This window comes from Amblyomma maculatum, chromosome 4 (assembly GCF_055883805.1).
Source record: "Amblyomma maculatum isolate TAMU_Amacu chromosome 4, ASM5588380v1, whole genome shotgun sequence".
NCBI classification, from domain to species: Eukaryota; Metazoa; Arthropoda; class Arachnida; order Ixodida; family Ixodidae; genus Amblyomma; species Amblyomma maculatum.
This window is the reverse complement of record NC_139347.1, coordinates 99283943-99298863: the sequence shown is the minus strand read 5'-3', so window position 1 is coordinate 99298863 and position 14921 is coordinate 99283943. Positions and strand designations below refer to the sequence as shown.

Below are 14921 nucleotides of genomic sequence, written 5' to 3'. Positions count from 1 at the left end.
CGCATGGCTTGTTTGGAAGAACTCCACAAGGTGTTGAATAGGCTAAGCACCGTTTCTCTGAAGATTGTCTTTGCATCTTGAGGAACTTTCCTTGGTGGATCCCCAGACAGCATTTCATAAGCAAGGCTGCCGGCCACCTGGCTGCCTACGAGATGAGCTGTTCGCCGCTGTGTTTATGAATGTCCGGCCTGTTCACAGCGTCAGCTTACATGTCCTAGACTCATGTTTATTATGCTTCACACGTTGCCTTCTTTGTTAAATTTAGCCCAGGCCGAAATGCAAGCATGGGTTTAACTTGTGCGTATATTATGTCTATTAAAACAGCCTAGCTGTCCTCCTCTCCGCAATGACGTGTCAGCTCTCGGAGTATCGTATGCATACCTGGTGGCGTTCTCGGTTACAGCCGTCACGCCTTCAGAGCTCTCCCCGTCCGTCACGTTCTCAGAATGCATGCTTGCGCGCCGCGTACACAAAGCCTGCACAATGCACCAGCCAGCCAGGCAGCGGTCCGAGTGCCGCAGCTGGGAACAACGACAAGGTAATGCGATTGGACACCGGTGGCTGAGGAACGCGACACCGCCGGCGAGTTTCGCTGATGCGACCGCCACCGCGCGCAACTCCCAGACAATGAGGACGGGTGCAGCCGACCCAACACAACGGCCGGTTGAAGCCGGACGACGCACGATCTGAAGGTTCTTTTATGCTGACTGCCACTAACGGTAAGCGGATGAAGCTTTTCTAGTTTGTGCAGGCGTTGAGGAATAATTAGGAAACGGTGAAGACGCAGAAATGCGTGCTCTCACGTTAAGATGGCGGGCTCGCGGCTAATCACACCATCGGTATACCAGCGTAGGCGATGCAGGCTGCATGGCGTCCTGCCGCACTCTTTGCCTTATTCACATTACTCTCTGTGTACACATGCCAATGTAGTAATGAGGGCTTATTAGGTACCTTTTTGCCTGTACCGTTCGTTCATTTTCGAGCTTTAATTGATACATGTGCATGCGTGGCTGCAAATGTTTATGTCCAGTGAATGCCTTTGAAGGTGATGACTGAGTGAATGCTGTCGCACATACCTTAAAGTCCATTCGAAGGTCGCCTGCTTTTGTAGTATCGTGGAGTCATACCCTATCGAAAAGGTTCGACGATATATGACGACAATGCTACAGGCTGTCGACGGTATTATGACGACGAGGCATCGGCAAAGTAGGGAATGAATGGGGTCGCCTTTTTGGCTAAAGCCGGCCACAACTATAGAGCTGAAGCTGAACACGATTGCTCACGCCCCGCCATTAAAAAAACAAAAACAAAACACGTCAGAACAGCCTGACAGGAACATCCCTTTCAGTCTCTTTCTTAAAGACCTTGCCTGTTTATTCCCTTGCCGGATGCTCTTACTTTTGTTGAGACATCAGATAGGATGCTGCTGGATTAAGGCTGTAGAAGGTACTATCCCGTGGACGTCCCGGTGCCTCATTTGCGAGGACACTACTGCTTTCGGTCACTTGTAGTCACCGCCTGTCCCAGCTAAAACGACCAGCGATCTATAACATCGGGCTCCCTGTTGGCACTGCATCACATCTCCACCCTAGTAAAATGCCGAATTTTGGCTCTACAGTGTATTATCGAGCATTAAGACTCGGCAGAGTTGCCCTCTGGGCATATATATCATGCCATTCGGAGCTCTCCTTTTCGCCTTAACCGGTTCACCGTTCGCCCCCAAGGATGCCGAGCAGTATTCCTTTTATGCGGCAGTCAAAATCCACCACGCCCTCACCAGCAAAATGAGATCAACACTCGAAATTTCGCATGTTGCAACATTCAGCCATCGGTTGTACAAGAGACACGACTCGTAGCTGAGCTTTCTACAAAGAAGATATCGCAAATAAACGCATTCAACAAAGCAGGACCGGCAGCCGCGCGCAGAGTCCTCTGCGGAAAGTCTTTGATTGAATGCTGTGTGCGCTTACGCAAATCCTATACAGCGGGGTGGAGAGCACAAGCACGATGAAAGGTAAGCTTATCTGAACCACGCACGAAGATTTCGCGCGGGTGGGCTCCCGCCTCACGTACTATTTGCGCAAGCCGCGCATCCTGTGCTTCTCCGGTGGCTTCCTCTCTCATCTCACTTTTCTTTTATTTCCTTTGCACTTGCGGCAAACTCCACACCTGCCGGATCTTGCGTGTGTGTACGAAGGTGCGCAATGCTGCGCTTGCAAGCGATGGGGTATACGATGACTCGCGCACTGGGTGCATTTACACCGCGAAGAGTGGTACTGCTGCTACGGACGTCGTGGATAAACAAGGGGCTCTTTCGTAAGCTTCGGAAAACGTTATCTCAGGCCTTTGGCATTGCCATATGTACGCACTGCAGACGCCTGTGTTTAGCAGACCGCCATTCCGCCGATGGCGAATATAAGAAAGTGAGGGTTCAGGTAGAACGAAAGGAAGAAGATGGTTTGCACGGTATAAAAAAGAAGAACCGAACAAGGGTAAGAACGAAATGAAGATGATGGTTTGCACGGTATAAAAAAGAAGAACCTAACAAGGGTAAACAAGAAAGTGAGGGCAGTTTAACGATAGAGCCTTGTAATCTTGTCGGCTCATGAATCAGGGGTGGCCCTTAGAGTGCGAAGGGGTGGTAAATTTAAAACAAATGCGCTGACTTGAATAGGCCACGGTGCTGCCTCTCCTTTTATATGGGGATGGGGTGTCAGAATATCAAGCCTGTTAATTGGGGGCTGTAAAGAGCCGCTGAAATCAGCTGCAAATTTCAGATGATCGAAGCAAATGTTGTTGTATTATGTCACTTCTTTTCTGTAACGTGTTCAAGACTGTTTCTAATATAAGTATGCGTGATATTAGCTTATAACAAAAGCCATTCCAGCTTCTATTATCGACTAGATGGAAAACAGGAGACGCCGGCAGTTCGTATAAGAAGCTTGAACGGGTGAACACTTGGATTCTAGGCCTATACCTCATGAAGGCCTAATGTCTGTTTATTCTCAGTTATTATAACAGTATCCCGCCCGGAGACAGCTGAAATCTGAGGCGCGTCTACAGAAGAGCAGGAATAAAGAAAGGGAAATGTGTTTTATGTTATCCAGCCTCCCTAAAGTCACACGGGCCAAGGACTGTCGTCCGCTTCACTTCGCACGGTGTTCACATCAGAAAATGCGCTGCTTCGCCGCTTCTGAGCTTGAAGTTGTGGGCACGGGCCGTGTTCGGACGCCTACGTAGAGGGTCCGCATTCAATATTTACAAAGGCAAAAGCCTTTCTAGGCTCATGGAGGATATCTCGCGTCTGCGAGATGTGTCCGCGAGATGTATCAGCGAGACGTCGCAGTAGGTTCTGACGTCAACATAATTTCCCAGTAAGGACGTCTCAATAGGTTCTGACGACGAAGCCAAAGAAAAGAAAGTAATGACATTATAACGAGTGCACAAACACGCAAGATAAAGGAACAAGAGAAGAAGAAGGAAAGGCTTTCGCCATTAAATCCTTAAGCGAAGCTAAGTGCAATCTTGTAATTTTCAGCATACCAGGGCGAAGTACACCAGATGCGTTCAAGCACCGATACACGTGAAGCAGGGCCATGGTGTGGGCGAAAAAAAAAACCCAAAAAACTACAAAGCTTTTTTACTTATTTACAGGGCCTTCCGTAGATGCATTTTGTGCATTCGTGAAACAAGCAATATCGATCTTTTCTTTTTTTTTTTTTTTTTTTTTTTGCACCTGCTGCCAGGAGTTGGAAATGAAATTCCTTGGCGCGGCAATCTTTCCAGAAAAAGTTCATTGACTCAGAATGAGAGAAAGGTTAACTGAGTTACTTGTGAACTGGCTGAAATTAGCGTCACTCAATAGCATCGGACACTAGCTGAAGTGATACCTTTACTGAAGCATAATGGTGGCGGCAATACTTTGGACAATATGAGACCAATATCATTAACATCCAAAGTTGGTGAAATTAATTGAAAGGGTCGTACTCCTACATGTTACAAAGTTTGTGGAATAAGAACATATTCTTATTCCCTGTCATATAGGTTTTCGCTCAATGTGTTCAAAATGGAATGCGCATACCGACCTTGAATTCTTCTTGCGCGGCCCCAGAAAATGCATACTGCTTTGGCGACACAGGATATAGCAGAGTCTTATAACAGTGTAGAGCCCAGAATTTTACTGGAAAGATTACTGACTTTGCGGTTTCCGCAATATTTAGTTGCGTGGATATCACCATTTTTCCAAAACAGGCAGTTTTTTGTGCATTAAGTGGTGTTCATTCTGGCAGATATCAACGAATCAGAGGCAGTTCTCAGGAGGCAGTTCTCTGTTGAGCTCTATTGAGCTCGATTCCCACTCATCAAGAAGTTCGCACCTATGTCTATGCGGATGACATTTGCGTTTTTTACGGCTGCTCCTGACACTCAAACCCTCAATGTGCGTCTTTGTTCGTACCTGAGCACCCTTCAGAATTGGTTGCGTGATTAAATGTAAAAACGAGCGCTGTCCTGGTTTTCCAAATTATAAGGAAAGGATCCTATAAAACTTTAACATTTCATCAAGAAATGATTCCTCAAGAGTCTTTGAGGTATCTGGGTGTCATTTATGTTGATAATCTGGCATGGAAGGATCACACTGGACCATGGTGCAGTGAAAGGGGCTCGTGTTTTGGTTATGTAGCGCAGGTTAACCAATCCGCGGTCAGAAATTCGGAGAGATGCGCTTTTAATGATTTATGGTATGTATATCCGACCAATTTTAGAATTTGGCTCAGTGTCGTTTTCCGGTTCCCCCGCTAACAAAATTCGTCCGCTCGTTCTTTTAGAGCCGGAAGCGCTTAGTTTATGCCTTGGTCTCCCCAAATTTGTGACTAGCACTGTACTTTACCTTGAAGCCCGAATACCAGGGTTGTTAGCCATATAGATTATAATTTCTTGTCTGTCCAGACGTATTTAAAGATATATGAATGACATTTCTATGGCTCCCTGTCCGTTTTTTGTTGTCAGCCGGCCTCTCTTTTTGAAGTCAACTGGCCTCGGTTTCATACCCCGCAGGTAATAGTAGTGCAATATTTGTTAATACCTATAAATGTGATTATCTCTAATATCCTTGCAACAAAAGTCAGTGGATCTTCGGTTAAAATTGTCTACGATGCGTTTTTCCCCGATAACTCAAAACATTTATCACCTCGCATTTTAAATGGATTATGAGAAGGTCGTTTACAAAGTCTTCTGATTAGCATAATGATAGCAACTTATGCCTCTCAATGTCATGAAAAGGCAGGCGTTGGAATATACTGTCCGCTTTTACACTGGGCTTTTCCAGTCCGTCTTCCGTATTTTACCCCAATTTTCCAGGCGGAGTTTATGGTGGCGGTGCTCGCTCTACGCCGACTAAACCCACCGTACTCGGCAGTGGCTGCATAATTACACACTGTTATTCGTAGTTCTCGTCGCTTTCTTCGAATATGGATTCGCCAATCTTAAACACATTTCTTTCATTGATCCCTTCACATTTGTGCCTCATACATATGGTGTGGGTACCAGGTCACAGCAATGTAAACGTCAATGAAGTTGCTGATAGCCTGGCTAAAGAGTCTCTCAATGGCCCGTACTGCCTATCCTCCCGGCTACAGCGTACATAACAGCAGTGCGACTTCGTAGGCACTCCTTATTAAGCACGCAGACTGGACCTATTTTAACATCTGATGATTACCTGCATCTCAAGTGTTCCTGGAGCAGGAGACCATGTCCCGCCCCTAAATTTCTATATGCACAGGCCTGGTTTGGCGCTATACTCCCGTTTGCGCATTCTGCGGGCAACCGGTATCAACAGAACATTTCTTGCTATTTTGTCGCCGTTTCACCATTATGAGAAAACGGTATTTGGAGAGGCCGTTGCAACAGCTGGAGCTTAATTTCAGCAGCCAGATTTTATTGTCGTCCATGCTTGGGTACAGCCACAGGTCTATTTTTAACACTATTCAAAACTTATTAAATAGAATCTAAACGCCTGCATGGCTAATATGCTTTTAATTTTTTTAATCAGTAGCTACAAATCTCACAGTGTTCACCCCCTGCGTGCTTTATGATTTCTCCTTTATATTGCCACCTAGCGTTGCCAGGTGGCGCATGACTGAGGTGTGAAAGGAGGACGAAGTGGAAGAGGACGAAAAAGTTGGTTGGTTGGTTTGTGGGGTTTAACGTCCCAAAGCAACTCAGGCTATGAGAGACGCCGTAGTGGAGGCCTCCGGAAATTTCGACCACCTGGGGTTCTTTAACGTGCACTGACATCGCACAGCACACGGACGCCTTTGCTTTTCGCCTCCATCGAAAAGCGGCCGCCGAGGCCGGTGTCGCTTGCACGTTTGCGTCTGTGCTGCTGTGTTCTTGTGCCTGGGCTACCCCCTGCTATCATTAGTATCCTTAGTCACCGTGTACGTGACATTCTGGTGGAGCTGCTGGGTAAAACGATCGCCTATGCAAGAATCTCCATCTACAAGACGTCGCGCCAGCCCTGTACCATTGGACACCCCCGTGCATCGCTCTAGTCGACGGCTCCAGGGACTGTCTCCGACGTTTCAGCCAGCACCCGCCGCCATGACATCTAGTGCTCCTGCGCAGCAGGTGACGGGCCTCGCACCGGCCTGCAACTACACCTTGCAGGCCCCTCGGGTACCGAAGACTTTCCATGGGGACCTCTTTGAGGATGTGGAGGACTGGTTCCTTCAGTTTGAACGTGTCGCTGCATTCAACCAGTGGGACGATGCTACCAAACTAAGGAACGTCTACTTCAGCCTTGAGGACGGCGCCCGTATCTGGTACGAGAACCGAGAGCAAGCTTTAACTTCGTGGCGGGAATTCCGTCGTCAACTGCTCGAGGCTTACACTAGCGCAGATCGTCGCGAGCATGCAGAACGTGCCATTCACTCTCGCATCCAAAGGCCGAATGAGAGTGTCCAAGCATACGTCGAGGACATGACGCGCCTCTTCAGGCGAGCCGATCCCGCCATGTCCGAGGAAAAAAAGGTCAGGCACTTGATGCAGGGTTTGAAAGAGCAGTTGTTCGCAGGCCTTGTGCGAAACCCACCCTCGACTGTAAACGGATTCCTTGCGGAGGCCACCACAATGGAAAAGGTGCTACACCAACGTGCCGTGGCTTATGACCGACCTTTTCATACACGCACAACCGGGGAATCATTTGCATCTTCAGAGCGGCATCCCGATGCATTGCGCGAACTGATTCGCAGCGTCGTGCGCGAAGAACTAAGCAAGTTCTGGAGCCCTCTGCAGCAATCGCCATCTTCCGTTTCTGCTATAGTGCGGGAGGAGGTGCGGCAGGCACTCAAGAGCCCTCTTTCGCCTGTAGTTCCGAGCCCGCCATTGCTGTCGGGGACCGACAATCGTCCCACATATGCGGAAGTTCTGCAGAGTCAGGCTCCCCCTTCACCACCGCCCATTCTCGCGTCACCTACAGTTCCGCTGCCCTCGGTGCAGCCAGTGCAGAACTTCGACAATCGCCCGCTGCACCGACGCAAAGCCGACATTTGGCGCACGCCTGACCGCCGTCCGCTTTGCTTCCACTGCGGTGAACCAGGACATCTCTACCGGGATTGTCCGTATCGACGCCTCGGTCTCCACGGCTTCCGCATCGACTCGCCTCCTCCCCGGTTTGGTCAACGACCCCGAGTTATTGAGGAGTACCTGGCGGAGCAGCGTTCATCTCGTTCGCAGCGTCAGCCCCGCTCCCCTTCGCCAAGGCGCTCCTCCTCGTTCACTCACGGTTCCTCGCGAGAGGACCAAGGCCGCTCGTCTAGCCCTGGTCGGGAAAACTGAAAACAGCGACCTTCGGGGGCGAGGCCGCTGGTAGTCGCTGCGTTGAAGACCTCCCGTCGTCGCCGCTTCGATCCGACCGCGAGCTGCTGGTACCGTCACCTAGGGAAGCAAAAAGCGTTTCTCTGGACATTCCGGTTATTTTAGACGGTCGCACTACGGTCAATGCTTTAGTGGACACCGGTGCCGATTATTCAATTTTGAGTGGTCGCATGGCGACTGTTTTGAGGAAGGTGCTCACTGCTTGGCCAGGTGTGTGCCTTCGAACCGCCGGCGGTCATATAGTTACTCCAAAGGGGATGTGCACGGCTCGCATTCAGATTAACGGACGTACGTTCGTCGTTAGTTGCGTTGTTTTAAGTGACTGCTCCCGTGACCTTATCCTCGGCATTGACTTTCTGCGGGAGTACGGAGCAGTTATCGACCTGCGAAATAGACTCGTCACGTTTTCGATGGGACAATCTACCGAACAAGATAGTAGCAGTCCTTGCAATAACGCACTTCGTGTTTCCGCTGAGAGCGTCTCGCTGCCGCCGCGAAGCAGTGCTCTTGTGGAAGTTACCTGTGACGATTTCCGTACCGGTGATGCTGTAGCGGAGGCGAACCATACACTCCTGCTTGCTCATGGCATTTGCGCTCCCCGAAGTTTATTGTCGTTTCACAATGGCCGGGCTGCACTCCTTGTCACAAATTTTTCTAATGAGTACCGACACTTGTTCCCGGGGACTGCTATCGCTTTTGCTGACCATGTTGCGCACGATCCGGTCTGTTTTGCAGCCACGGTAGTAGAAACTAACGAGCCATCTCTTGACAACATCGACATTAACTGTCACTTGTCAAAGGAGAAACGGCGGGCTTTAGAGCAACTGCTGCTAGACTTCAAGCACTGCTTTGCTTCTTCCTCGAAGGTTCGTCAAACGCCCATCACACAACATCGCATCATTACTTATGACGACGCTCGCCCAATACGACAGCAGCCTTATCGTGTGTCTGCCAAAGAACGAGAAGTGATCCAGACGCAAGTTCAGGAGATGCTGGATGATGGTGTTGTGCAGCCTTCACAAAGTCCGTGGTCTTCACCAGTAGTCCTTGTCAAAAAGAAAGACGGCACTCTTCGATTTTGCGTCGACTATCGGAAATTGAATAATGTGACAAAGAAAGATGTATACCCGTTGCCGCGCATCGATGACTCACTGGACAGATTGCGACGTGCGAAGTATTTTTCATCTATTGATTTAAAAAGCGGCTATTGGCAAATCGAAGTAGACGAAAGAGACCGAGAAAAAACCGCATTTGTCACTCCAGATGGCCTATATGAATTCAAAGTACTCCCATTTGGATTGTGCTCTGCCCCAGCTACATTCCAAAGGATGATGGACACCGTCCTCACTGGCCTCAAGTGGCAGATCTGTCTTGTGTACTTGGACGATGTAGTTGTTTTTTCCGAAACATTTGATCAACACCTCGAACGCCTTCGAGCTGTCCTGGAAGCCCTCCGTTCTGCTGATCTCACGCTGAAGCCCCAGAAATGCCACTTCGGGTATACAGAACTCAAGTTCCTCGGCCATGTTGTAAGCGCTGATGGGGTGCGCCCGGATCCCGATAAGACTGCTGCCGTCGCACGATTTCCCGTTCCAGCTAATAAGAAGGCTGTTCAGCGCTTCCTCGGCCTGTGCGCATATTATCGGCGTTTCATTGCGGACTTTTCTCAGATCGCAGAACCTCTGACGCGCCTTACAAGGAAGGACACCTCCTTTGTGTGGAACTCTGAGCAGCAGATGGCCTTCTCTTTGCTTCGTGAGCGCCTTCAAACATCCCCTGTTCTGGCGCACTTCGATGAAGCGGCTGACACTGAGGTACACACTGACGCCAGTAGTATCGGTCTCGGCGCGGTTCTTGTTCAGCATCAAGACGGGTTTGAGCGAGTAATAGCCTATGCCAGCCGCACTCTCTCTCGTGCCGAAATGAACTATTCCACCTCAGAAAAGGAATGCCTGGCGGTCGTATGGGCTACTATGAAGTTTCGTCCCTATCTTTACGGCCGGCCATTTAAAGTCGTCACCGACCAGCATTGTTTGTGCTGGCTGGCAAATCTGCGAGACCCATCTGGACGACTTGCACGCTGGAGTTTACGTCTTCAGGAGTTTGACATAACCATTGTTTACAAGTCCGGCCGCAAACACGAAGACGCCGACACGCTGTCACGAGCACCCGTTGACACTGGCGACACTACAGCCGATGACGATAGCGGTTTTCTAGGAGCCCTCAGCGCATCTGAGCTCAGGGATCGACAAAGAGCTGATCCAGACATCCTTCCACTCATCGATTATCTGGAAGGGCGTGATACGATTCTGCCTCGACACCTATCTCGGCACCTTGGTTCCTTCTGCATACGGCAAGGCGTATTATATAAAAGAAACTCCCAGAGCCAAGACAGAACTTACCTTCTGGTAGTGCCATGCGAGCTCCGTGAGGATATTCTCCTTGCTTGCCATGATGAACCAACGTCTGGTCATTTGGGTTGCTCACGGACTCTTGCTCGAGTGCGCAACATGTATTACTGGCCAGGACTTTCCGCAGCAGTGAAACGCTATGTACGAAGCTGTCGCGAATGCCAGCGCCGTAAAACACCGCCCCAGAAGCCTGCCGGATTTCTCAAGCCCGTTAAAGTACCCCGCATTCCGTTCGACCAAATTGGAATGGATCTCCTTGGCCCTTTCCCTTTGTCGCAGGCCGGAAACAAATGGATAGTAGTCGCTACTGACTACCTGACTCGATACGCTGAGACAAAGGCAATCCCTCATGCCACAGCTTCCGAAGTAGCAGAGTTTTTCATGCACAACATAGTCTTGCGGCATGGCGCCCCTTCCTACGTCATTACCGACAGAGGGACAGCTTTCACATCACAGCTGATCGACCGCATATTTGAGCTGAGTTACACGACCCATCGCAAAACCACAGCGTATCATCCACAAAGCAATGGCCTTACAGAAAGATTGAATAAGACGATTGCGGACATGTTGGCAATGTACGTCGATGTGCAGCACAAGACCTGGGACGAGGTGCTGCCGTACGTTACATTTGCGTATAATACAGCCTTACAAGAGACAACGCGCTTCACACCATTTCGACTTGTTTACGGACGCGAAGTTCAGAGCATGCTCGATTCCATGCTCCCGTGCCCAGATGATGACCAGCTATCCTCAGATGCCCAGCAATATGCCATCCGCGCTGAGGAAGCCCGCCAGCTCGCCCGTGTGCACATTGGGCAGCAGCAGACCACTGACGCGCACCGTTACAACCTCCGGCACCGCCAGGTTGACTACAAGCCTGGAGATCAAGTCTGGGTATGGACACCAGTTCGCCGTCCAGGCTTGTCAGAGAAACTCCTTTCCCGCTACTTCGGGCCGTACAAAGTGTTGCGCCGTGTGAGTGACCTTAGTTATGAAGTTATCCCAGACGGTGCCACACAACCAAAACGTCGAAAGCACAGCTCGGACATTGTGCACATTGTGCGACTGAAGCCGTACTACCACCGATAGCGTATGGCCACCCGCTGTGACCACTCTCTTGCTTTTCACACCATTTTTACCGGCCCTTCTCATTTTTTTTTCGGAGGGAGGGGGTAATGCCACCTAGCGTTGCCAGGTGGCGCATGACTGAGGTGTGAAAGGAGGACGAAGTGGAAGAGGACGAAAAAGTGTCGCTTGCATGTTTGCGTCTGTGCTGCTGTGTTCTTGTGCCTGGGCTACCCCCTGCTATCATTAGTATCCTTAGTCACCGTGTACGTGACAATATTTCGGTGCCTCATATTTTACTTTCCTTCTCTCTTCCTTAACAATCATTTTATTTTTGGCGATGTAATTATACATCACAAAAAAAAATATCTCTGCACCCCAATTCTTGGCTGATCCCCCCGTGCGGGTATGTGCCATCAATTTAGAAGAGAACAACAACACTACATTACAGCAGAGGGCTGCTACACTGCGGTATTTTTAGCGGGCGGTTGTAACATGTCTAGCACACGATTTATTATCATGCATGGGTACGCTCGCCTACTAAAGTAGAGAGCACTGCTAGCTTCGGAAGTTACAGCTGTCAATGAGCATAAGTCATAGGTTCGACCAAAGGATAATGAGATAGATCGTTGAGCTGTTGCATATTATAATTATTAATGCGATGTGATTAATTGGCCCATGGGTGGCGCACGTGGACAAGATGTGTGACCAAATGATGTGAACATGAGATACCGACGATATCAACCACGATAACTAAGGATGACCACGAAATTAACAGAGGATCAGGAAGTCATAGCAATGTTGTATCTGTGATTGCAAGTCATGATAGTCACGATGAGATAAGGTAGATACCGGGTCTGACATTGGACCTCAATGGGAATTTCAGTCACCTCAAAGTCATCGATTGGATAGCGATAAGGACACTTATACTGATAGTTAATGAAGTCATTGACCAATCATGCGGTCGGTTCCAAATAGTCACGGTATGCAGATAGTAGTGCTATAGGTGATCTCACACCAGCATGAAACAAACATGTATAGACAAGAAATTGTGGACGTCTAAATAACATCGGACATTGAAACATAATGTCAGCAACAACGAGGTGATATCGTCATAGCAGCGTGTCTAGACAAGAAGTTGTGAACTCAGCGCTTGTTGCTCTTGTGTCCCGTCTGTGTTTCTGCGCTGTTACCTGAAGACGAATAACCAACAAGCCCAAGCTGCTGTTGGAAATAACGTCAGACGTCAAAATACTAAGACAGCATATATACCCCCCCCCCCCCCCCCCCGCACACACACACACTGTAATGCCAAAGGCGGTGTGGGTAATGTGATCAATAAATAAATAAATAAATAAATAAATAAATAAATAAATAAATAAATAAATAAATAAATAAATAAATAAATAAATGTGTATAAAAAGCCGTGTTGCGTCACTATGAGTCAGATAGTTCCTGGAAGCCTAAAAACTACGTACGGAACTTGCAATGCTTTCGCATCTCCACATGTAAGGAGATTGAAGCCATCCTCGTAACTCTTCAACTGCTGCAGCGAGCTAGCAACATCTATGAAAGAACACATAGACACGGACGAAGCTGCACAAACAACTGAATTTTTATTCAAAACGCCCGCTTACTTAAGTCTATGGAGTTTTATTCGGATAGTCCGCTCACTTATATCGTCCGAACGTCGTGCCGGTGTCTCTGTTTCTTCTCTGCTGCAGTGTCGTCATCATCATCATCATCAGCCTGACTATACCCACTGCAGGGCGAAGGCCTCTCCCATATTTCTCCACTTAACCCGCTTCTGTGCTAGCTGCATCCACTTGACCCCCGCGAACTTCTTAACCTCATCCGCCCACCTAACTTTCTGCCGCCCCCTGCTACGCTTTCCTTCCCTTGGAATCCAACAGCTGAATAAATATTCAGTTGTTCTTGCAGCTTCGACCTTGTCTTTGCAATTCTTCGCTGTCTTTGTTTCTGATCTGCGGCAGTTTATTGTAATCTATCGAAAGACGCTCCGGATTCGATCGATATTTTGCTGACGTTCTCAATCGGGCAATGGCCGGAGAAATACTTCATTGATAGCTTAATGAGTACCCGTTCGTAATTTTTATTGTACGTTTTACCCTTTCCAAAATACATCCGATGCCAACGTGTAAGGGGAGAAAAAATATTAGTTAGCCACTCCAAGTATTTGAACAGGCATTACAATAAATGGACGCTTTTGGGTTTCATTATCGAGATGTTTTTCAGCTCGGCCATGTACTGAAATCGTGAAATGATGGTCATTAAAGGAATTAAAACTGCGACTGATCAGTGGAAGTTTTATTATTTGACATTGCAGATTCGTAAAACCATAAACAATTCTAATTCTTAGGCAATGCAATGTATACATAACTAAGTGTGTTTGCGGCGATTTGCATTTCCTCCCAGCAACGCCGGAGTTACTCACCGTGGCGATAATTGTTCAAACATTTTTGCCGAGCGGGCGAGCCCTCTTTATATTTTGTTTTTGTATTATCACTTTTTCTCATGAATTACTGGGATTTCTATGCGTTCGCTGGTTATTTCGTTACCGGTGTAATAGCAGTCCACTGGCTGGCACAAAGTGAGCAGCGTAACTCTTGAGCTAGTACGAGAACGGGTTCGTACCGGGACAGAGCAGCGTCTCACGAACAGCGTGGCCGGCAGTCGAGTCGCCGGTCAAGCTGGAGTTAAGTTTTCGGTAGGGTTCCGAATCACAGACATATGAACCTCCAATTGCATGCTTTTCATTGTAATTGCAGGTGTCCACCGAGAAGTAAGGACGATACCGCGCCTTCCTTTTTCCAAAACCAATCCATATTAAGACGTTTAACTCTACCAAACTATGTGCGCCTCCCAATGCAAAACATTCACCGAATGAAAACGCGCTTTTAAATGAGCTATCATGCGCGATTACTCATATTAAGCGAAGCTTAAGCGTCCTCTTCCTTTTTTTTTTTCCTTTTAAAACGAGGTGTATTTTGAAGTTGGTTTGTGGGGTTTAACGTCCCAAAGCAACTCAGGCTATGAGAGACGCCGTTGTGGAGGACTCCGAAAATTTCGACCACCTGACATCGCACAGCACACGGGCGCCTTGCTTTTCGCCACCATCGAAAAGCGGCCGCCGAGGCCGGGATTCGATCCCGCGTCCTTGGGAACAGTAGTCGAGCGCCGTAATCACTGCGCCACCCCGGCGGGGCATGTGTGTATTTTGAAGTGTTTCCTCTCATTTATAATTGGGCACATCCTATATACGTACAGTAACCCTTCACAGCCAGATATGTCGAGCGTGCGTGCATTACTTGGCGCGAACTGCTCGCTGGTGTCCGTCAGCACGTGCTGGCCGCGTGGAAAGGTGCGCACCGAGGCCGACTACTGGAGGTCGGCCGAGATGAGCAGCGGGCAGCTCAGTGGGACAATTACACGCGGAAGCGGCGCGGTGGTGTCAGCTCGCCCCTGCCTTGTCTGCAGCACGAAGCGCGCGCGGTCGGCCGGCCGCAGCGCGGGCGTGAAAAAGCCCGCACTCGATGGAAGAGCGTGCCG

General features: G+C 48.8%; 1 protein-coding gene across 3 annotated transcripts in view; it reads left to right on the top strand.

The window, feature by feature from the left end:
* The window catches only part of LOC146191782 (uncharacterized), a 254626-nt gene that overhangs the window by 120916 nt on the left and 118789 nt on the right, over window positions 1–14921 (top strand). Inside the window, exon 1 of one of the 3 annotated variants that reach the window (XM_084602284.1) lies at window positions 481–719. The exons of the other annotated variants lie outside the window; for them this stretch is intronic. The gene's annotated coding sequence lies outside the window, so the exon portion shown is untranslated. Of the gene's footprint in view, window positions 1–480; window positions 720–14921 lie in introns of those variants that run through there. 3 annotated transcript variants of the gene reach the window in all.